Genomic DNA, 18,978 nt, shown 5'->3' with positions numbered 1-18,978 from the left:
GTTGGGCAATGCAGGACGGAGTGCTGGGGACCTGGGCTAGGTTGTGCATGAAGGAAGTCTTGCAAAAGTGCACAGAAGCCTGAGCAGCTGCAGTTCACGCAGTACACAGGATTACTGTTTGGCGTGGGGAGGCAAGGACTTACCTCCACCAAATTTGGACAGAAGGGCCACTGAACTGTCGATGACACTTAGACCCAGCTCCTGTGTTCCAGGCACCACGCTCCTCAGGATGAGAGGGGACCCAGAGGACCGGTGATGCAGCTGTTTGGTTCCTGCGTTAGCAGGAGGAAGATTCCGTTGACCCACAGGAGATTTCTTCTTGGCTTCCAGTGCAGGGTAAAGGCAGACAGCCCTCAGAGCATGCACCACCAGGAAACAATCGAGAAAGCCGGCAGGATGAGGCGCTACAATGTTGCTGACAGTCTTCTTGCAACTATGTTGTGGTTATTCAGCCGTCCTGGAGCAGTCAGCGGTCGATCCTTGGTAGAAGTCGAAGAGGGAAATGCAGAGGAACTCTGGTGAGCTTTTGCATTCCTTATCTCGTGAGATGCCCACAGGAGAGCCCTAAATAGCCCACAGAGGAGGACTGGCTACAGAGAAAGTAAGCACGTATCAGGTGGGGTCTCTGACGTCACCTGCTGCCACTGGCCACACAAACCTGTCCAGTGTGCCCTCACACCTCTGCATCCAAGATGGCAGAGGTCTGGGACACACTAGAGGAGCTCTGGGCTCCTCCCCTGGGAGGTGCTGGTCAGGGGAGTAGTCACTCTCCTTTCCTTTGTCCAGTTTTGCGCCAGAGCAGGGCTGGGGGGAGCCCTGAACTGGTGTAGACTGGCTTATGCAACGAGGGCACCATCTGTGCCCTCCAAAGCATTTCCAGAGGCCAGGAAAGGCTACTCCTCCCCAGGCCCTTCACATCTATTTCCAAAGGGAGAGGATGTAACACCCTATCTCAGAGGAAATCCTTTGTTCTGCTTTCCTGGGACTGGAAACCTCTCTGAGGGGTTGGCAGCAGTGGTAGCTGCAGAGGAGACCCCGGAAAGTTAGTTTGGCAGTGCCCGGGCTCTATGCTGGACCCAAGTGGATGCATGGAATTGTCCCCCCAAATACCAGAATGGTATTGGGGTGCCAATTCCATGATCCTAGACATGTTACATGGCCATGTTCGGAGTTACCATTGTGACGCTACATATAGGTATTGACCTATATGTAGTGCACGCGTGTAATGGTGTCCCCGCACTCACAAAGTCCGGGGAATTTGCCCTGAACAATGTGGGGGCACCTTGGCTAGTGCCAGGGTGCCCACACACTAAGTAACTTTGCACCTAACCTTCACCAAGTGAGGGTTGGACATATAGGTGACTTATAAGTTACTTAAGTGCAGTATAAAATGGCTGTGAAATAACGTGGATGTTATTTCACTCCGGCTGCAGTGGCAGTCCTGTGTAAGAATTGTCTGAGCTCCCTATGGATGGTAAAATAAATTCATACACACACCACACCCACACACCCACAAAACTATAAAACACACACCCACACTACCCACAACCATATACGACTGCAAATAATTGCCACTAGAGACAGCAAGACCACTCACACAACCAGAGCCACATACCAATAACACCTATACACCACCAATGTACCTCACAACACACACCCCAACACATCACCCTTCACACGCTCACCCACACTACTCACACAACACCCATGGCACCACAACGACACCCCAGATTCTCTGAGGAGAAGCTAAGGGTCATGGTGGAGAAAATCATCCGGGTAGAGCCCCAGCTAATTGGAGCACAGGTGCAGCAAATATCCATTGCTAGGAAGATGGAGCTATGGTGGAAGATCGTGGACAGGGTCAACGCCATGGGACTGCTGTAGGAGGCTGGCCTGGTTTGTAGTGGTTCCAAGGGGTACTTACACTCTGCACCAGGTGTAGCGTGGGCTCTCATTATCCTAAATGAGACTACTGGATTTCGAGGCAGCAGGATCGATAACGGTGTGGGGGACTGAGTCTGACCCACGTGTAAAGAACTCTGTCACCCTAAATCCGGTTTTTGCTCCGGCTAACTAGCAGTGCCTCATTTCTCCCATGGGGAAGAGATGATTGGGCAGCCGAGCCCATGACATCTTTGGAACTTCTCAGGGAAGTCGTGGTCACTCAGATCCAAACCAACTCTCTCATTTACAATATGGTCTCATATACAAATGACAAAGACAGTATAAGTTTTATATAATGTTTTAATAAAACAACTGTATTTTAGATATTAAGGCGTGAGCCGCAATAACCAGAACAATACAACATAGTAGGATTGAAATAGTCACCAGGAGAGTAAAACATAAGAACAAAGCTATCATATTGCATATTATTTTCTACTCTCCCTCTGCTTGTTCTATTTAGAGCACAGCATGTTAAGCTTCTAGCTTGCCTTTCCGAGTCAAAGGGGAGACATAAGCCCTCATACCTGAGCAAAGGCCTGTGATCTGGTTCAGCATCTGCAACGAGGCAGTCAGCGTCTAGTTATGGTTCCCTGGTCGGAATCTCCCTCTTGCATGTATTGGGACAAGGAAGTTATTTTATAACTAACATGTCATCGTGATCACAAAATGTCCCAACGCAGGAATGCCAAATCTAAACTCCTACCACGTCTATCGGCAATGTACCAGACTGTATCCTTGACTAAAGCACAGAGTGAATATGTTTTGAAGAACTCCAGTGCTGAAGTAGGCAAAACAGTGTGATAGGAATAAAAAACAACACTGTAGAACTGGCCATTTTATAAAATAACAGTATGAAGCCTAATAAAAAGCATCTAGAGCAAAGTGCACAGAAGCTCTAAGCTGTCAGCAAATGAATAAAAAACATTCAGGGCAAAGTGCAGAAAGGCCTAAAGCCTGAAGCTAATGCGCAAAATATACGTAAAACTAACCACACTACACAGGTCCAGTTATCCCTTATTAGTGTAGAAGAGGTGTCTAGCAGCTTAGGCTGACAGAAAAGGTAGCTTAGCAGAGCAGCTTAGGCTGAACTAGGAGACGTGTGAAGCTCCTACTATACCACTGGTGTCATATGCACAATATCATAAGAAAACACAATACACAGATATACTAAAAACAAAGGTACTTTATTTTTATGACAATATGCCAAAGTATCTCAGTGAGTACCCTCATTATGAGGATAGCAAATATACACAAGATATATGTACACAATACCAAAAATATGCAGTAATAGCAATAGAAAGCAATGCAAGCAATGTACAGTCACAATAGATTGCAATGAGAGCACATAGGTATAGGGGCAACACAAACCATATACTCTAGAAGTGGAATGTGAACCACGAATGGACCCCAAACCTATGTGAGCTTGTAGAGGGTCGCTGGGACTGTAAGAAAACAGTGAGGGTTAGAAAAATAGCCCCCCCCCAAGACCCTGAAAAGTGGGTGCAAAGTGCACCTAAGTTCCCCAGAGAGCACAGAAGTCGTGATAGGGGAATTCTGCAAGGAAGACCAACACCAGCAATGCAACAATGATGGATTTCCAGACAAGAGTACCTGTGGAACAAGGGGACCAAGTCCAAGAGTCACACTCAAGTCGGGAGTGGGCAGATGCCCAGGAAATGCCAGCTGTGGGTACAAAGAAGCTGCCACCGGATGTGTGGCACCCTGGCACTAGCCAAGGTGCCCCCACACCATTCAGGGCAAATTCCCCAGACTTTGTGAGTGCGGGGACACCATTACAAGCATGCACTATACACAGGTCACTTCCTATGTATAGCGTCACAATGGTAACTCCGAACATGGCCATGTAACATGTCTAAGATCATGGAATTGTCACCCCAATACCAATCTGGTATTGGGGGGACAATTCCATGATCCCCTGGGTCTCTAGCACAGAACCCGGGTACTGGCAAACTGCCTTTCCGGGGTTTCCACTGCAACTGCTTCTGCTGCCAACATCTCGGACAGGATTCTGACAACCTGGGCTCCATGCAGCCCTGGCCCAGGAAGGCAGAACAAAGGATTTCCTCTGAGAGAGGGTGTCACACCCTCTCCCTTTGGAAATAGGTGCGAAGGGCTGGGGAGGAGTAGCGTCCCCATCCTCTGGAAATGCTTTGATGGGCACAGATGGTGCCCATCTCTGCATAAGCCAGTCTACACTGGTTCAGGGATCCCCCAGCCCTGCTCTGATACGAAACTGGACAAAGGAAACAGGAGTGACCACTCTCCTGACCATTACCTCCCAGGGGAGGTGCCCGGAGGTCCTCCACTGTGTCCCAGACCTCTGCCATCTTGGAAACAGAGGTGTTGGGGGCACACTGGACTGCTCTGAGTGGCCAGTGCCAGCAGGTGACGTCAGAGACCCCCCTCTGATAGGTTCTTACCTTTCTTGGTAGCCAATCCTCCTTTCTTGGTAGCCAAACCTCCTTTTCTGACTATTTAGGGTCTCTCCTCTGGGGAATTCTTCAGATAACGAATGCAAGAGCTCACCAGAGCTCCTCTGCATCTCCCTCTTCAACTTCTACCAAGGATCGACCGCTGACATCTCCAGGACGCCAGCAAAACTGCAACAAAGTAGCAAGACGACTACCAGCAACATTATAGCGCCTCATCCTGCCGGCTTTCTCAACTGTTTCCTGGTGGTGCATGCTCTGGGGGTCATTTGCCTTCACCCTGCACTGGAAGCCAAGAAGAAATCTCCTGTGGGTCGACAGAATCTTCCCCTGCTAACGTAGGCACCAAAAGACTGCATCACCCATCCTCTGGGTCCCCTCTAATTCTGACGAGTGTGGTCCCTGGAACACAGGAACTCTATCCAAGTGACTCCCACAGTACTGTGATTCTTCAGTCCAAGTTTGGTGGAAGTAAGTCCTTCCCTTCCCATGCTAGACTGCAAACCTGTGTAATGCGTGATTTGCAGCTGCTCCGGCTTCTGTGCACTCTTCCTGGATTTCCTTCGTGCACAGCCTAGCCTGGGTCCCCAGCACTCCGTCCTGCAGTGCTCAACCGTCTGAGTTGGCCTCCGACGTCGTGGGTCCCTCCTTTGGAACTCTGAGTGGACTCCGGTTCGCAAATCTTCCAAGTGCCTGTTCTGGTACTTCTGAGGGTGCTGTGTACTTCTGTGAGGGCTATCTGAGTTGCTGAGCGCCCCCTCTGTCTCCTCCTTCAAGGGGCGACAGTCTGGTCCTTCCTGGTCCCCAGCAGCACCCAAAAATCTCTACCATGACCCTTGCAGCTAGCAAGGCTTGTTTGCAGTATTTCTGCATGGGAGCACTTCTGCAACCTTCATAGCGACGTGGGGCATCTTACGTCAAAAGGAGATGTTCCTAATCCTCTTCGTTGTTGCAGAACACCAAGCTTCTTCCACCCGGAGGCAGCTTCCTTGCACCTTCATCCGGGGTTTTCTGGGCTCCTGCCCCCCCTGGACACTATCGCAACTCTCTGACTTGGTCCCCTTGCATTGCGGGTCCTCATTTCCAAGAATCCACCTTCAGTGTCTTGCTGGTGTTTGTTGTTCTTGCAGAATTCCCCTATCACGATTATTGTGCTCTTTTGGTGGTAGTAGGTGTACTTTACTCCTACTTTTCAGGGTCTTGGGGTGGGGTATTTTGGACACCCTGGCTGTTTTTTTACAGTCCCAGCGACCCTCTACAAGCTCCCTTAGGTCTGGGGTCCATTCGTGATTCGCGTTCCATTTTTGGAGTATATGGTTTGTGTTGCCCCTAGACCTATGTCTGCCTATTGCAACCTATTGTAATTCTACACTGTTTGCATTACTTTCCTGACTCTTACTTACCTGTTTTGGATTTGTGTACATATAACTTGTGTATATTACTTACCTTCTTACTGAGGGTACTCACTGAGATACTTGTGGCATATTTTCATGAAAATTTGTGTTTTCTTATGATATTGTGCATATGATATAAGTAGTATAGTAGGAGCTTTGCATGTCTCCTAGTTCAGCCTAAGCTGCTTTGCCATAGCTACCTTCTATCAACCTAAGCTGCTAGAAACACCTCTATTCTACTAATAAGGGATAACGGGACCTGGCACAGGATGTAAGTACCACAAGGTACCCACTATAAGCCAGGCGAGCCTCCTACAACCACCTATCAGGAGGGAGCTCTGACTTCACTTGCCTGACCTCTGCACTCAGATGTTCCCAAAGTTCCCTAGGAAGCTTGGATTCAAGATGGCAAAACCCAGGGACCCTCTGTAGGTGCTCTGGGCACTACCCCTGGGGTGGAGATGGACAGGGGAGTGGTCACTCCCTTTTCATTTTCCAGTTTTGTGCCGGAGCAGGGGCTGGAGGTCACTGAACCGGTGCAGATTGGTTGATGCACGGAGGCCACAAAATGTGGCCTTCAATCCATATCCGTGGCTTGGGGTGGTTACCCCTCCCAAGCCATGTAACGCCCCTGTAGGAGGCTGGCCTGGCTTCTAGTGGGTACCAGAGGTACTTACACCTTGTGCCAGGTCCAGTTATTCCTTATTATTGTAGGAGACGTGTTTCTAGCAGCTTAGGCTGATAGAAGGTAGCTATGGCAAAGCAGCTTAGGCTGAACTAGGAGACATGTAAAGCTCCTACTATACCACTGGTGTCATATGCACAATATCATAAGAAAACACAATACACAGAATTACTAAAAATACTTTATTTTTATGACAATATGCCAAAAGTATATCAGTGAGTACCCTCAGTATGAGGATAATTTATATACACAAGATATATGTAAACAAACCAAAATTAGGTAAGCAATAGCAAGAAAAGTAATGCAAACAGAATTACAGTAGATTGCAATAGGAGCACATAGGCCTAGGGGCAACACAAACCATATACTCCAAAAGTGGAATGCGAACCACGAGTGGACCTCAAACCTATGTGAGCTTGTAGAGGGTCGCTTGGACTGTAAGAAAACAGTGAGGGTTAGAAAAATAGCCCACCCTAAGACCCCGAAAGGTAGGTGTAAAGTGCACCTACTACCCCCAGAGAGCACAGAGGTCGTGATAGAGGGATTCTGCAGGAAGAACAAACACCAGCAATGCAACAACAGTGGATTTCCGGACCTGAGTACCTGTAAGACAAGGGGACCAAGTCCAATAGTTGCGACAGTGTCGAGAGTGGGCAGGAGCCCAGGAAATGCAAGCTGAGGGTGCAAGGAAGCTGCCACCAGTTGGAAGAAGCTTGGAGTTCTGCAAGAAAGAAGAGAGCTATGGACTTCTCCTTTGTAAGACAGATTTCCCACGTCACGATGAAGCTTGCAGAGGTGTTCCCACGCAGAAAGACCGCAAACAGGCCTTGCTAGCTGCAAGGGTCGCAGTAGAGGTTTTTGGCTGCTGCTGTGGCCTAGGAGGGACCAGGATGTCGCCACTTGGAGGAGGAGACAGAGGGGGCACCCATCAACTCAGGGAGCCCTCAGAGAAGCAGGCAGCACCCGCAAAAGTACCTGAACAGGCGCTTGGAAGGAAAGTGAACCGGAGTCCATGCTAAGTCACAAAAGGGAGTCCCACGACGCTGGAGGACAACTCAGAATGTTATGCACTGCAGAAGGAGTGCCGGGGACCCAGGCTTGGCTGTGCACAAAGGAAATCCTGGAAGAGTGCACAGGAGCCGGAACAGCTGCAAATCATGTGGTACCCAGCAATGCAGTCTAGCGTGAGGAGGCAAGGAATTAACTCCACCAAACTTGGACTGAAGAGTCACTGTACTGTGGGTGTCACTTGGACAGAGTTGCTGAGTTCCAGGGACCACGCTCGTCAGGATGAGAGGGGACCCAGAGGACCAGTGATGGAGTCTTTTGGTGCCTGCATTAGCAGGGGGAAGATTACATCGACCCACTGGAGATTTCTTCAGAGCTCCTGGTGCAGGGTGAAGGCAGGCTACCCCCAGAGCATGCACCACCTGGAAATAGTCGAGAAAGCCGGCAGGATGAGGCGCTACAATGTTGCTAGTAGTCGTCTTGCTACTTTGTTGCGGTTTTGCAGGCGTCCTGAGCAGTCAGTGGTCAATCTTTTGGTAGAAGGTGAAGAGGGAGATGCAGAGGAACTCTGGTGAGCTCTTGCATTCGTTATCTAAAGAATTCCCCAAAGCAGAGACCCTATATAGCCAGAAAAGGAGGTGTGGCTACCTAGGAAGGAGGATTGGCTACCAAGAGAGGTAAGAGCCTATCAGAAGGAACCTCTGACGTCACCTGCTGGCACTGGCCACTCAGAGTAGTCCAGTGTGCCCCCAGCACCTCTGTTTCCAAGATGGCAGACGTCTGGGACACACTGTAGGAGCTCTGGGCACCTCCCAGGGGAGGTGCAGGTCAAGGGAGTGGTCACTCCCGTTTTCTTTGTCCAGTTTAGTGCCAGAGCAGGGCTTGGGGATCCCTGAACCGGTGTAGACTGGCTTGTGCAGAGATGGGCACCATCTGTGCCCTATAAAGCATTTCCAGAGGCTTGGGGAGGCTACTCCTCCCCAGCCCTCACAACTATTTCCAAAGGGAGAGGGTGTTACACCCTCTCTCAGAGGAAGTCCTTTGTTCTGCCTTCCTGGGCAAGGGCTGCCTGGACCCCAGGATGGCAGAAACCTGTCTGAGGGGTTGGCAGCAGCAGCAGCTGCATTGGAGACCCCTGAAAGGCAGTTTGGCAGTACCCGGCTACTGTGCTAGAGACCCAGGGGATCATGGAATTGTCCCCCCCAATACCAGAATGATATTGGGGTGACAATTCCATGATCTTAGACATGTTACATGGCCATGTTCGGAGTTACCATTGTGACGCTATACAGAGGTAGTGACGCGTGTAATGGTGTACCCGCAGTCACAAAGTCCAGGGAATTTGCCCTGAACAATGTGGGGGCACCTTGGCTAGTGCCAGGGTGCCCACACACTATGTAACTTTGCACCCAACCTTCACCAGGTGAAGGTTAGACATATAGGTGACTTATAAGTTACTTAATTGCAGTGGTAAATGGCTGTGAAATAACATGGACGTTATTTCACGCAGGCTGCACTGGCAGGCATGTGTAAGAATTGTCAGAGCTCCCTATGGGTGGCAAAAGAAATGCTGCAGCCCATAGGGATCTCCTGGAACCCCAATACCCTGGGTACTTCAGTCCCATATACTAGGGAATTATATGGGTGTACCAGTATGCCAATGTGAATTGGTAAATTTAGTCACTAGCCTGTTAGTGACAAATTTGGAAAGCAGAGAGAGCATAACCACTGAGGTTTTGGTTAGCAGAGCCTCAGTGAGACAGTTAGGCATCACACAGGGAACACACACAGGGCACATACTTATGAGCACTGGGGTCCTGCCTGGCAGGGTCCCAGTGACATATAGACTAAAACAACATATATACAGTGAAATATGGGGGTAACATGCCAGGCAAGATGGTACTTTCCTACACGCACTATTAGTGTAATTTTTTGGGAAGAACTTAATTGCGATATCCTATTGGCAGAAAGAGCCTGGCCACCTGAACACGTCCATAGGCCCTCACATGGGGAAGATGTCATCTTGCCTTCTTTCTCAGGTCTTGTTCTGGAAGCAGTAAAAAGAAGCTTGCTCTGTTGACTGGTCTTTGGCACAGGCACCTGCGCTAATCCACAAACACGTTGGATAGGATAAGGACTCCCCCTACCATGTAATACCTATCAGGTCCACACGCCAGCCTCAGCAGCAATATCCTGTTAAACTCAAGGCTAAAGCTCCAGTGAGAGAGAGTCTCACCTGGCTTGAATACCAGAGAGTAATAGAGCCCTGTTTCTCTGCTATGACTAATCCATTATTCCCTGTTGCAAAACCAGACCATTCATATGGAGTAGTCTCAGATTACAGATACTTAAGCAACTATACACACACATACGCAATAAAAAATTCACACAGCATCGCACTAATTAACAACATAGGCCCTCATTACAACATTGGCGGTAAAAGCCGCTTACCACCGTGCAGAAGACCGGCAACACACCGCCGCGGTAGCGGAATTCCACCACGGTTAATATGACCCACAGCTCGGAATCCGCCAAAATGTAGACGCCCACAAAAGTCCACCACAACAAAACCTCCACCATCACGCCAACAGAAATACGCCCACACTATCACGACCCACGAATCCACGCAGCGGTCTTTCTACCACGGTATTCCTTTGGCGGTACACACCGCTGCGCTCAAAATACACACACATCTCCAAAACACCACCACATTGGACAATTCGAAATACACACACCTGATACACATACACACACCATTCCCACACACACAATACAAAATAAAACACCCACCCACATCACCCACAAACCCCTACGACCAAAATCACGAAAGAAGGCCAGAGAGAGACACTACAAACTACAACCAAGCATCCACAGGCACACAATACTATCACCCACATAACTTCCACGCACCTCACACAACACACCACTAAATATCACCCCACACATCACAACACTCACCACCCCACACATCACCCACACCACGCCATGGCACGGCAAAGACACCCCAGGTTCTCTGAGGAGGAGCTCAGGGTCATGGTGGAGGAAATCGTCCGGGTAGAGCCACAGCTATTCGGATCACAGGTGCAGCACACCTCCATAGCTAGGAAGATGGAGTTATGGCGAAGAATAGTGGACAGGGTCAATGCAGTGGGACAGCACCAAAGAAATAGGGATGACATCAGGAAGAGGTGGAAAGACCTTCGTGGGAAGGTGCGTTCCGTGGTATCAAGACATCTCCTTGTGGTTCAGAGGACTAGCGGCGGACCCCCACCTCCTCCCCCAGAACTAACAACATGGGAGGAGCAAGTCTTGGCTATTCTGCATCCTGAGGGCCTCGCAGGAGTAGATGGAGGAATGGACTCTGGTAAGGCAATTCTTTACTACTATATCCCCCACCCTACCTACATGCCATCACATACCCCCATCTTCGACCTCACCCTCATCACTCCAACTCCTCACAAATGTCCCAATATCACAAACCACACATCCCAACACCAAGCCCTGCATGCAACAACAAAGCATGGACACCCATCACCAAAGCATGGCCACTGCACATACCCATAAACATCCCTAAACCATCATCACACAAGGTCCCACACAGGAATGCAAGTACTGGGGCACACGGTCACCCACCCATTGCACACCATGGCACACACAGATGCAATAATCGTGCTTTTATACCCCTGCAGGACCCCTACCCAATGTCACCGCACAGGAGGGTCCAGACATGTCCACACCACCAACAGAAGAGGCCCACAGTGATGACAGCAGCTCTGTCCAACTGGATCTAGACAACCAGCCAGGCCCATCTCGGACCTTGGGACAGTCGGTTCCCCTGACACAGTCACAGGCCACCACAGAGCTTCCCCCATTTGGAAACACCAGCACAGCACCCACCCAGCGGGCCCATACCTCTGTCTCCAGGACACGTCAATCAGCAGTGTGTCCACCACTACAGGGGACCCAGGCTAACCCACCACCCCAACAACAACAGGGACCTGGGGGCAGTGTCAGTGGGCACACGGTCCAGGGGACAGAGGCCCAGGGAAACAGGGGAACTGGGAGGGCTGCTGTGTGACAGGGGGAGGACAGGCCCAGGGAACCCACTCTCCACGAGGCCCTCTCCAACATCATGGGAGCGTACCATCATTCCCAGGAGACGATGGCAACATTATGGCCAAATTTCAGGAGACCCAGCGGCTGCAGGAGGAACAGTATTTGGGGTTCAGGAAGGAACTCAGATCCATCAATTCCACCCTGGGCACCATCGTAGGGGTGCTGAAGGAAGTCCTCAACACCAAGAGGGACACTGTGGCACAACAAGGGGCCCCTGACACTAGCATGGACGATGAACTGCCTACCACCTCCGCCGGCGCTAGTGGACAGGAGGCACTGCCACGGGACCACCACACCAGCACCCCACCTCCTGCAGCGGGAAAACCACCCCACAAACGGTCCCTGAGATCCAGGACAAAGACAGAGAACAATGCCAAGACCCCCAACAAGAAATGAGACCGCCCTGAATGTCATCCTTGTGTCCCACCTTGTCACCCTGTCCATCCTCAAACTGCCCCAGCTCCAGTTCCTATGCCCCTTTGGACAATGCACCTGTGAGACTAATAGACTGGACTCTGCCATGGACATTCCTCCACCATCACCCCTCACCATTTTACAACCCCCTCCAATATTGAGCACTTAAATAAACACCCTTAAAGCACAAAACAATCTGGAGTCTGTCTGTGATTTCAAAATAGTGTGTTAGCAATCACAGTGACAAAATGCTCTTTCAATTGTAATGTCAACATACCTATGTCACACAGCTCTAGTCCATGAGGAAACAAAGCAAACAAAGCAGATGTCACACAGTGGGACCCACATCTGTGAAATCATAAGGGAAAGTGACAACTCAGTGACCACACACTGGGTGAAAAGGACAGACAGAAGAGAGGTAGTACTGTTAAAGTACATGAAGTAGGCAAGTTTGTATTCTTACCTGTGTCTCAATGGAAGTATTGCAGGATCACAGAGTCCCTGTTGTCGACGTCCTCTTCTTCTGCTTCCTCGTCTTCGCTGTCCACAGGCTCCACAGCTGCCATAACACCTCCATCTGGACCATCCACCTGCAGAAAAGGCACCTGTCGTCGCAAAGCTAAGTTGTGAAGCATACAGCAGGCCACGATGATCTGGCACACCTTCTTTGGTGAGTAGAATAGGGAACCACCTGTCATATGGAGGCACCTGAACCTGGCCTTCAGGAGGCCGAAGGTTCTTTCTGTAATCCTCCTAGTTCACCCATGGCCCTCATTGTAGCGTTCCTCTGCCCTTTTCCTGGGATTCCTCACTGGGGTCAGTAGCCATAACAGGATGGGGTAGCCAGAGTCACCTGTAAACGACGAGGGACAACTGTTAGACACACACTAACCTGTAGGGATATCCCCAGACAACTATTCCCAACGATTTGGTTACAGGTGCTCACCTAATAGCCACACACGGTGCCTCTGGAGTTGCCCCATCACATAAGGGATGCTGCTATTCCTCAAAATGTAAGCGTCATGCACTGAGCCTGGGAATGTGGCATTAACATGGGAGATGTACTGGTCGGCTAAACACACCATCTGCACATTCATTGAATGGTAACTCTTCCGATTTCTCTACACCTGTTCACTCCTGTGAGGGGGGGAAACGAAGGCCACATGGGTCCCATCAATGGTACCTATGATGTTGGGGATATGTCCAAGGGCATAGAAGTCACCTTTCACTGTAGGCAAATCCTCCACCTGAGGGAACACGATGTAGCTCCGCATGTGTTTCAGCAGGGCAAACAACAATCTGGACAAAACGTTGGAAAACATAGGCTGGGACATCACTGATGCTATGGCCACTGTTGTTTGAAAAGACCCACTTGCAAGGAAATGGAGTACTGACAGCACCTGCACGCGAGGTGGGATTCCTGTGGAATGGCGGATAGCTGACATCAGGTCTGGCTCCAACTGGGCACACAATTCCAGGATTGTGGCACGATCAAGCCTGTAGGTGATGATTACATGTCTTTCCTCCATTGTCGACAGGTCCACCGGCGGTCTGCACACCAGAGGATGCGCCATCTCCTCACATGTCCCAGCGGACGGTGCCTATGAAGGACAACAGCGAGCACAGAGTCAATCAAGTCAGAGGTATGTAAACACAGCTTACTCAGAAAACCATTCATAACCTGATTTTTGCCTTAATGAGTGTTGAGCCAAGGCCTAGGTATGTGTGACGCAGTTATAAATCAAGCCATGTGGGCCCCTGAAATGGCAGCTGCCTGACCGGTAAAGTGGGACAATGGGATGTGAGGTAACTGCGCTGGCGTCGTACACCGTTGCGGTAGACGGTCGAAGACCGCAGTGCAATTCTGCATTGGTTAACATTGGACCCTATGGGTCCCAGGAGCCAATGACGATGTACGCCGGCGTTGACTGCCATTTTCTACCTGTTCAATCACTCACTACCTGATCTTCGACAGGAGAGGACCTACACTGCAAGTGCTACTGTGACCTCAGTCTGGAAGAGACAATGGCTTGTGCGTCTGGGGAAAGGGCCCCTGCCTTCACCACGGAGGAGTTGGAGAAACTCGTGGATGGGGTCCTCCCCCAGTACACGCTACTCTACGGTCCTCCATACAAACAGGTAAGTACACTTTGAGCATGCTGTATGGGCATTGCCTGTGTGGAGTGGGGTGGATGAAAGAGAAGGGTGGGAATGATGCGTGCATGAAACATAGGTGAGTGCATGTGCCACATGGCAAGGGTAGGGATGCAGGCCAATGACTGTGACGGTGCAGTTGGTAATAACTTCTCTTTTTCCCCTGTACAATTCCTGTAGGTCAGCGCCCACCAGAAGAAGGATATTTGGCGTGCCATCGCCAAGGAAGTCCGGACCCTGGGGTCTATCACAGACGGAGCACCCACTGCCGTAAAAGATAGGAGGGCATTCGCCGCTGGAGCAAGAAGACGGCGGAGGCCCAGCTGAGGATGCCCTCCCAACGTGGGAGGGGTGCCCGTCGCACCATGACCCCCCTGATGTTCAGGATCCTGGCGGTGGCGTACCCGGAGCTGGATGGGCACTTGACGGCATCACAGCACCAACAAGGGGGTGAGTACACTCTCATTCTGCCGATTCAGCGCGCAGTGGAGATGTCTGGGTGGGGGAGGTGGGCTGTGGGTTTCCCTAGGCCAGGGCGAGTGTGCTAGTTAAGTCCCCTTTTTCAGGCAGACCCTCTGGCACCTTCCCCACCTGGGTACAGTGCCAACTACACCTAGTCCGGCTCCTGTGACATCCATGTGTGCAGATATCGGCCCTAGCCTTGTAGGCCATTTACCAGGCATTGAATAGTGGACCCCAAGTGCGGGGCATAGTGCAGGGGGCTTCTCTGTCTGTCGTGTCCGCTAACGGTAGCGCTAATGCATGCACTCAACATGTCTTTCTTCTGTCTCCCCCTCTTTTTGTGGTCTCCTTGTACATGTGTGCATTAGTATCAACAGGCGGAGGAGCAGTGGCACCGGAGCAGGAGGGAGCTGCATCCCACATGGCCCTGGAGGGCGACACTACGGAGTCTGATTTCACCAGTAGGACGGAGGGCGAGGGGAGCTCCACGGCGGGGACAGGAGCTGATACCAGCGATACGGACTCGTCCACTGATGGGAGCTTCCTTGTGGTGGCGACAGGTACAACCGCCACCCCCCCTCCAGCACCGCCCTCCCAGCAGCCCCTCAGTGTGTGCCCCGTGCCCGCTCACCCAGGAGAGTGGGCATCTCCTTCGCACCAGGCCCCTCAGCCCCCGTATTGCATAGTGTTGTATGTCACGTACCATTGTTAATGATTTTGAAATAAATACTATCATTGTACAATATTATAGAGAACTTACATCACTGAGGATAACGACAATATAGGAATATAAATATATTTTGATATTTTTATAATTAATTATACAGCCACTATTTGCTTTTTACAATCGGTACTTTAAGAAGATTTGGTGTGCTCCGCTAAAAACGTTTGTTTGGATCATTTGTTACCGGCTTTTCTTCAGAAAATCCGGGAAGCACATCAGGGCAACGATGTGTCTTAGTGTATGAGCACCATCAAACATAATACATATTTAGGAATACCATGGGAATGTGCACTGATACTGCTGTTTAGTGTTGGCGAAATCATTTTTTCATATAACTAATTATTCATTTGCACTTCCTTCCTTCTATATTCTGTGTTACTAAAACTTTGTCACATAAATTGAAGGTTTCATAATGACGACCTTTGAAGATGATAGGGATTAAATCTTTCATGAAATGTTTTCCCATAGCTCAGGTGATAGGAACACATCTCATATAGCGGCCAATCGCCCAGAGGGTATGAGATTGAAATATGTAAGTTTGGAAAAATTAAGAAAACAATAACTATCTCGATGATCTACTTTTTGAAGCATCCAAGGGAATGATGACTATTCTAGTACAACATGCAGATGAAAAGAGGGAAAGTTTACTGAAGGAAATTTAAGAGCTTGAAACTGAGATCTTAGCTCTTAACTTACCAGAGGTAAAGATAAAAAATATGTTGGATAAACATCAGCTATATATAAAAAATAAAAAGATGTCCAAAATACAGAGGGACGGTAGGGACTATGAAAATGATAGAGTCTATACATTTGCAAGAAGATTTGATGATTTTGCCAATAAAGTGCATGCCACCAATAGACAGGGGCAGGTTGTATCAGCAGCCAATGGCTCAGATTTTTCTATCACATCTGAAGAATCTGATGCAATGAGTATATCAAGTGCCAATTCAAGTAGAGTATTTAATGAAGATCAGATGGCTTCCACCAGTATTTTACGGGAAGCAAAAAGATACAGATTAGGCAACAAAAGGAATTTTCACAACCAGCCGCGTCCCAACCTAAGAAAAGAACACGAAGAGGAAAAAGGAGAGGGAGACAACAAGGGACAAACAGGTTTAGGTGTGCAAACCAGAGCAGCCAGGAACAAAATAAAAAACAATTGATTTCAACAGATTTGGCGACAGCAAACTCAATTGATAATCCTGATTGTAATGACATTTCCATTGTGAATTTATCTGACTGTACATTGACTGATGAATAAATAAAAGTGCTAAGCAAAGGATTAGGATTTTGTGTGTCCAGTCTTTGTAATATGACACAAATACACATAGATTTGTTTAGATTTTTACGACAACTTAAAATTAAGCAATACTTTGCGGATAAGATTGGCATACAAACCACAGATACATCTGAAACTATAGTTAGCACTTATTCTATAAGAGACATTATGGATATTGAACTCCTATTGACTTTAGACGACATGAACCAGGATAGCTTCAATAGAAAAAAACTATTAGAAGAACTTAAAGTCGTCCAAGACTTGACATTAAATAGTGGCTCAAGCCAAGGTCCCTTTTTATTCCTAATTTACCGAGCAACAACGTGATAGACACTTTTGATAAAATGGTTAAAGAGGATCTCTATAGAAATTGGAAAATCAAATCAAGAGAGGTCAGTTTCATAAATCATACAATCTAACTCTTAAACAAAAATCAGTTTAAAAGAACTTGGTAATAACCAAAACATAGTTATTAAAGAGGATGATAAAGGAGGCAATATTGTCATCTTAAATAGAATAGATTATGTCAAGGAAATTGATAGACAATTGATGGATAGTGTCGCATATACAAAATTACATACCAATTCCATTCAAAGAATTGTTACCGATTTGGAAAGGATGTTACGAATGTGGCGGGAAGAGGGTCTGATTTCTGATTCAGAACTTAAATATATATTCAATCCACACCCCACATCACCATGTATATACATCTTACCTAAATTACATAACAGTAAGACATCACCACCTGGTAGACCCATCATATCAGGGATAGGGTCGCCAACTGAAAGACTTTCTGATTTTATCGACAGTTATCTACAACCTGTCGTTAAAAATATACCCTCATATTTATAGGACACAAAGGATGTTTTTGCAAAATTAGAGGGTATAGGGGATTATTACAACTTTGGAGGAGGTGTTAATCTGGCCCAAAAGTGATGGTAAAGTGACGGATATACCACCAGCCGTATTACGAGTCCATTATAACCTATGGAACTCGTAATATGGCTGGTGGTATATCCGTCACATTTGGGACGGATTAACACCTCCTCCAAAGTTGTAATAACCCCCATAGTGTGGACATCAGAAATGATTTGGGTAACACTAGACGTTTCATCATTATATACCTGCATACCAAAAAATAAAGGTTTACGAGCAGTAATTCATTTTCTATCTGGAAGATCAGCATCATATTATGAACATACAGAAATGCTAATACATATGATAGAATACACACTAGATAATAATGTCTTTATGCATGAAGGTCAGTGGTTCAAACAAGCACAGGGAGTGGCTATGGGATCAAGATTCTCCCCATCTTATGCAAACCTATATATGTTTTTTTTTAAGAAACTCATATTTGGAAGAATGGTCCCTCACATTTGACGGAAAATATCTGTTTTTGGGGGAGGTACATTGATGATGTGATCATGATTTGGACTGGATTGGAACAGCTACTGGTGGAATTTTACAATCATATAAATTCAAATACTTATAACATACAAATGACTTATGAATATAGCAAGGAAAGTATTTGCGTCCTTGATTTGAATATATTCATTAAAAATAACATGATCCACACCAAAATCTATCGCAAACCAACAGCTTGTAATGCAATACTACATGCGGAGAGTGCTCATCCCAAAAATCTGATTTCAGCCATTCCTTTTGGAGAAATGACTAGATTCAAGAGGAATTGTAGTGAACCAAACACATGCGATACGGAACTAGATATCCTGGCAAAAAGATTCCTACAAAGGGGATATTCTAAACAAACTATCAATGTAGCGAGAAATAAGATCAATCGGGTATGCAGGACAACCCTGTTGAACAGACTTAGCACATCTCCTAAAAGTTCCCAGAATACAATGGTCAGTTTCTGTACGGAGTACAGTCAGAATAGCCAAAATATGTATTGTATTACTGATTACACGCTTGAAAAAGTATTACACAAAAGGCCGAGAATGATTCACAGAAGGGGCAAAACGATTAGAAACTTTGTATGCAAAAGCTACCTGCCCCCCCAAGGGAAGGTACTCCATCATGGTTACCAGGCAAAATCAATGGTTTTCATAAATGTGGACATTGCAGTATGTGTGATTTTTCAATGCATAAAACTTCTGAATTCAGTTATAATGGAAGTGAGACATATATAATTACCACTTTTATTAACTGTAACACCAAATTTACTATATATATCTTGGAATGCGAATGTGGCCAGCTATATGTGGGTAGTACAATCAGGCCCTTGAAGGAACGTATTCAGGAACACATTTGTACCCTGAAAAACAACGATACAATGTCACCAGTGGTCCGACATATGAATATCAAACATTGAATTCCATCAATAA

The sequence above is a fragment of the Pleurodeles waltl genome, chromosome 3_2 (assembly GCF_031143425.1).
Source record: "Pleurodeles waltl isolate 20211129_DDA chromosome 3_2, aPleWal1.hap1.20221129, whole genome shotgun sequence".
Classification (NCBI taxonomy): domain Eukaryota; kingdom Metazoa; phylum Chordata; class Amphibia; order Caudata; family Salamandridae; genus Pleurodeles; species Pleurodeles waltl.
The sequence above is the reverse complement of the archived record's forward strand: the minus strand, read 5'-3'. Positions refer to the sequence as shown.